At 47.5% G+C, this 6040-nt stretch overlaps 1 pseudogene; it reads left to right on the top strand.

The window, feature by feature from the left end:
- The window catches only part of LOC111955770 (DNA-binding protein SATB1-like), a 31591-nt pseudogene that overhangs the window by 18079 nt on the left and 7472 nt on the right, over positions 1-6040 (top strand).

Below are 6040 nucleotides of genomic sequence, written 5' to 3'. Positions count from 1 at the left end.
CTCTACCTCTCTAATCACACTTCCCCAGAGTCTCTACCTCTACCTCTCTAATCACACTTCCCCAGAGTCTCTACCTCTCCCTCTGTTTCTCTCCATCCCTCCATTATGCTTTCTCTTTCTCATCTCTCTATCACTCTCTGTCCATCTCTCTATATCTACCTCCCTCTATCTTCTTTTCTCTGTCCATCACTTACTATCTTCCTTTCTTTTAATATTTCCTATATGTATTTCCACCCTTTCTCTGTATCCAACTTCATGACGTCTCCATGTGACAGGTCTATCCCTTGTTTTTCTAATTTCATTTAAATCTTTCTCCTTTCCCCATTTCATACCTCTCTCCCTCTCTCCCTCCCTCCCTTCCTCCCTCCCTCCCTCTGTCTATCCTGTCTGCTCCTGCAGTTAGAAGGCACTCACATTAATGGCTTCTAGAGAGACCTAGCCCACTGTTACTATTACCGTCATTATCACCAGCATCATCATGGGTGTCATTATAATGATCATTATAGCCACCTGCCCCGCATTTCTCTGTCGCTGTGACAACTGGGCTCTGCGAACAGGTAAAAGGGAGTGGGGCAGAGGAAGGAATGTCTCACCTGGGCAAGGTGCCAAGGAATAGAGTGGACGGGGCTTGGCTTGGAGTGTGAAGACCCTATTCGAGTGTGAACGCTTAATAGCTAGGGTGTGTGTGTGTGTGTGAGGAGTGAGGGGGGGTCTACATTAGAGGGATATAGTCCTAACAAAATGACATACATTTTGGGTGGGAGGGAGGGCAGAGCAACCCCCTATTAGAGTCCCATTGAATGGAAGAGTGAGTGACTGCTATACGAACAGGAGCTGACAGATAATAACTTAATAATCCGTTTATTAGCAGTGCTTTAGAAGGTGTCTGGAGTTGGTCATCTGCTATGTTGACTCTAGCACTGTAAAGGGAAAACACTACCCGTGAGGACGTGAGCTTTCTGGGTGGGTGTGAGTCTCTATGTTCAGAGGTTAACCTAGTCTAGACTAATGGCCTTCAGCCTGTTTTAGTATGAAACTTGCAGGTTGACGTTTATTTGCTTTTTTAATGTTAGAGTTAGACATTAGGGTTAGCAGTGTGGTTAAGTTTAGAGTTAAGGTTAGGGTTAGGTTTAAAATCAGACTTTATGACATTGTGGCTGTGCCAGCTATTGACCACTCTACAGAGCTGCCTGCAGAACAACATTCATGACCAAAATGCTAACCTGCACAAAACTTTCCATTAGGGTTTTGTTTGATGGTGTTAATAATTTATCTTTATCAAACATTGTCTATACGTTTCTCTTGGCCTGGTCAACATMACAGGGCTGCAACCCTGGAAGCATAACTTGCCAAGTGTGACACTCTCATTCCTTTAAATCAGGAGTCTTCATCTTTCTCTTGCCCAGGAGCCCTCACCCAGGTTGATAAAGTGATTCATGCTTTGCCTGGCTACACAAACTCCTTGCTCCGGCCAAACTCTACAACACGCCCATGGACATTAGTTTATTCTCCACAATGAGTTTGGATCTGAGTACCTCCCAACGATTTCTAGACCGTCTGATTGGTCCCAGAAACTGATGGGTTGGGCCAGAGCCAGAACACACGTGGGTAAAGCGGCGTGGAGAAAAATTGTCATTGGCTTTGATACTCTGATTGAACCAATCGCTGATGGCTTTGGTTTGTACAGTGCCCCTCGTCACCATAAATTACTTCAATGATGGCAGTCTCAAACTGAAGTATGTAGCGAACGACAGAGCTGCGGGAGAATTCAGTTTGAGTCGTCAGGTAAATTCCTGCTCTGCTCATGCCAACAAAAGTTGCATGTCCAGTGTAGCAGCTGTTTTCACGACGTAGTGATTCTATTTCCATGGTGTGTATCTTATCTTCATGTGTCTTTCTATCCTGTGTGTCAGGGCCTGCTGTCTGAGATCCTTCGTAAGGAGGAGGATCCTAAGAGTGCGTCTCAGTCTCTCCTGGTCAACCTGCGGTCCATGCAGAGTTTCCTCCAGATACCGGAAGGTGACCGCGACCGTATCTACCAGGAAGAGAGGGAGAGGAGTCTGACCACGTCGACCATTATCAACCATTCACCCAACAACACTACCCCACCATGCCACACACAGGTCGGACAGACAGACAGAGCGAGATGGAGTGTGTGTGTGTGCATGTGTGTGTGGGTTGAAGTTATATCTTGTTCATGATAGTCTAAGATGTATTCCTCTGATGTTTCAGACCAGAAAGGAAGAGGGAAACTTTGTTAAGGCTGAAGATTGGCACTCCCAGGTTTCCATTGTATTTCCTAAAGTAAGCTCTCTCTCTCTCTCTCTCTCTCTCTCTCTCTCTCAAATTGTAAATGCTTTATAGCCAAAGTGACAATGGCAACTTCTTTGCTAATCGAACTGAAATCAGAAATATCTTTACTAATCAAACGATACAGCTGTTTTAGTAACCACATCAACGCCTCTCCCCTCTCTCCCCCTCTCTCCCCTCTCTCACCTCTCTCCCCCTCTCGCCCCCTCTCTCCCCTCTGCAGGTGAGGCTGTCTCCAGTAGCAGTAGTAAACAGAGGGGTGAAGAGCGAGGGATGTGTTCTAGACAGAGGGGTGAAGAGCGAGGGATGTGTTCTAGACAGAGGGGTGAAGAGCGAGGGATGTGTTNGGGATGTGTTCTAGACAGAGGGGTGAAGAGCGAGGGATGTGTTCTAGACAGAGGGGTGAAGAGCGAGGGATGTGTTCTAGACAGAGGGGTGAAGAACGAGGGATGTGTTCTAGACATCAACAGTTCTATCTATGAGGAGATCCAACAGGAGATGAAGAGAGCCAAGGTTTCTCAGGCCATGTTTGCCAAGATGGCCGCATCCAAGAGTCAGGTACACACAGACACACACACTCACACAAACACACAGAAAGAGAGGATGGTGTTCACTGACAGGGATGCCTATGGAGACAATGCTTATCTTGGACTGAAACAGAAGAAAACGTTTATTACAGACTGATATTAGTAAGTGTGTAACACACACACACATTTCCACAAGTCCCTATAATATCAGATTTCGTATGTGATGTATGTTTATGAAATTTATGAAAACATCTTTACACAGAGCCTAGTTGGGCAGTAACCGGTTGTGTAGGAGTCACAATTGTAGAAGCACGTGGCGCTGACTAATATAGATCGATCGCAAGTATGTGACTCGTATGACGGGACAGATCATGGGAATTTAGCAGGGACACCGGCGCGTTGAAAAACTTCAGTTTTGCAGCTCGCTTTACGAATGATAGATGGCATGTTGCGACTGGTCAATACTAGTCGCACTCTCTCACATAGGACGCACAGATAGGACAAACCCAGAGTTTGCGATTGTGTCACAAGTCCTGGATAAAGGAGCGTGTTTTCCACACGCGTAGCATACGGATGCGGTTGTCCCCTACTTAATTGTGCCGCCTAGAGGGGCTTGTGAGTGTTATTCTTCATTGTGTTCTGTTCACGTACCAGAGGATGATGTAGCAGGAGTCGTGCTTTCCTCGATATTGCCGTGCCTTCGTAAGGAGGAGGATTCCTCCAGAGCTGCGCCTAAGTTCTTCTCAGCACGGGCTACAATGGCTCTTGCCGGTCACATATACCGAGGAATGACTATGTACCCACGACTACTGCTTAGCTTCAGAAGACCAAGCCAGCAGTTGGTATGGAACAGGGTGATAACGGCTGCTGGGCACTACCATGGTGTTACTTTGTCAATTCTTTAGTAAATACACTTATAGAGAAAGACAGTCAAGAGAGAAACGATGGAATAGTTGCTGAGCAAACGTATTGACGGAAAATGTTTGATAATATACTCATTTCATCTCCATGCCTAGCAATCGCACTATAGCCGTCCCATACCGCCAGGTTATTCTCGCCACACACAGTCGCGACAGACAGACAGAGCGAGAATGGAGTGTGTGTGTGTGCATGTGTGTGTGGGTTTGAAGTTATATCTTGTTCATGATAGTCTAAGATGTATTCCTCTGATGTTTCAGACAAGAAAGGAAGAGGGAACTTTGTTAAGGCTGAAAGATTGGCACTCCAGGTTTCCATTGTATTTCCTAAAAGTAAGCTCTCTCCTCTCTCTCTCTCTCTCTCTCTCTTCTCTCAAATTGTAAATGCTTTATAGCCAAGTGACAATGGCAACTTCTTTGCTATCGAACTGAAATCAAGAATATCTTTACTAATCAAACGATACAGCTGTTTTAGTAACCACATCAACGCCTCTCCCCTCTCTCCCCTCTCTTCCCCCTCTCTCACCTCTCTCCCCCTCTGGCCCCCTCTCTCCCCTCTGAGGTGAGGCTGTCTCGGCTAGTATGGGATAGTAATACGACAGAGGGGGGAAGGAGTGCGGGCGTGGAGAGGGATGTTGTTTTATAGATCGAGGGTGGTGAGAGGTGCGAGGGATTGTTGTACGACGAGGAGGGGTGAATGAGAGCGAGGGGATTGTTCGGTTACAGGGGTGGAGCGAGGAGGTGAACGTAGCGAGTAGTAGTGGATGTGGGTGTTCTATGGCAAGAGGGGGTGTGGAGTAAGCGGCAAGGGTGTGTGTCTAGTGAAGGCTTGTGGGTGTGTTGGTGAGGGTGTGTGTAGAGAGGCGCAGGGGATTGTGTTCTTAGGTGACCAGAGGGGGTGAAGAACGAGGGGATGGGTGGTTCGTATGGAGCACAACAGTTGTCTATCTCATAGGAGAGATCCAATCAGGAGATGAGTAGGAGAGCCAATGGTGTTGACGTCGCGTCGCGCGCAGGGCGACGTGGGTTGGTGGGCCAAGAGTGGCCGGCGGACATCCTATTAGAGTCATAGGTGGGGTATCGATCATCATGCCACACGATCTATACGTGCACACGCAGAACACACTAGAGGAGAGGATTGTGTTGGGTGTCATAACGCTGAGCGGGGATTGCGCGTGATGCGAGGACATAGGATTGGCGTTGATTATCGTTGGACTTGAAAATCTAGGATCTGGATGAGAAGACGTTTTTACAGAACGTGGGATATTATGTAAGGTGTGTAAACCATGTCACAGATGGGCATTTTCCACTAAGTCCGATAAGTAGTGCTAAGATTTCGTTATGTGGGTGTGGAGGTGGTTTAAGTTGAATTTAATGATAGAGTGAGTCTTTTGACGCAGGAGCCTGAGTCTGGGCAGTAACGTGTGGCTGCGGTGGTTGTGGTAGGGTTGGTGTAGGTTACCGCCCGGCGTACCTGTTGGTTATGGTGTGTTGTTGGTAGGTGTGTGTTTAGGTGTCGAGGGCGATGTGGTGTGTTGTTGGTGTGGGGTGGGGCAGTTCGCTCGTTGATTGGTTTAGTCTGATTGTTCTATTTTTGTTGTGGGTTGCGCTGGGGTATGTGTCGTTTGAGGTATGGAGTCGACGGTGGGCGTTGGCGTGGCTGTCGTCCTTTGCGTTAGGAGTCTGGAGAGTCTGAGTTTCTAAGGGAGGTCCGGGGCTGCGGTGGTTCTCGATGTTACTGCGCTGTTTGCCTGGATGGTTGTCTCCATGTGTTTGGTTGTATTTAGACAGTACTTATGTGCACGACGGTGTGTTTCATATGGCTCGCGTGTGGCTGTTACGTGGGCAGGCGTGGTGTGTTCGTGGGCGTTCTTTTGTGTTTCACGCTGTTGTTGTGGCTGTGGTGTCGGGCGAGGTGATATATAGAGTTTGTGCTGTTCGGTACGTTATTCGTGACATATAGTGTTTAGATGAGTGGTCAAGCTGTATTTATTACGCTCAGAGCCGCCTCGGGGGTTCCGCGGTGGGGCTCCTCTGCTTTTCGCTGTATTACTACATCTGCTGGTCAGATAGTGGTTGTTGTTTTACGTGGTGGGTGCGCGATAATCAGCTCGTACGTGGTAAGCTTGTAATGGGTTGGTGGAAGAAGATTGCTTATCTTTTCTCGAATGGGCTGCTCATTTTTTGGTCAGATGATCCTTCTCTCGCTCTCCTCGTTCGTAGGATTGAGGAGAGAGACAGGCTCTTATACATGGTTATGGAGAAGAATCAAGCTTTAGCGAGCTT

This window comes from Salvelinus sp. IW2-2015, linkage group LG31 (assembly GCF_002910315.2).
Source record: "Salvelinus sp. IW2-2015 linkage group LG31, ASM291031v2, whole genome shotgun sequence".
NCBI classification, from domain to species: Eukaryota; Metazoa; Chordata; class Actinopteri; order Salmoniformes; family Salmonidae; genus Salvelinus; species Salvelinus sp. IW2-2015.
Note: the sequence above shows the minus strand (reverse complement) of the source record. Positions and strands in the feature narration are given on the sequence as shown.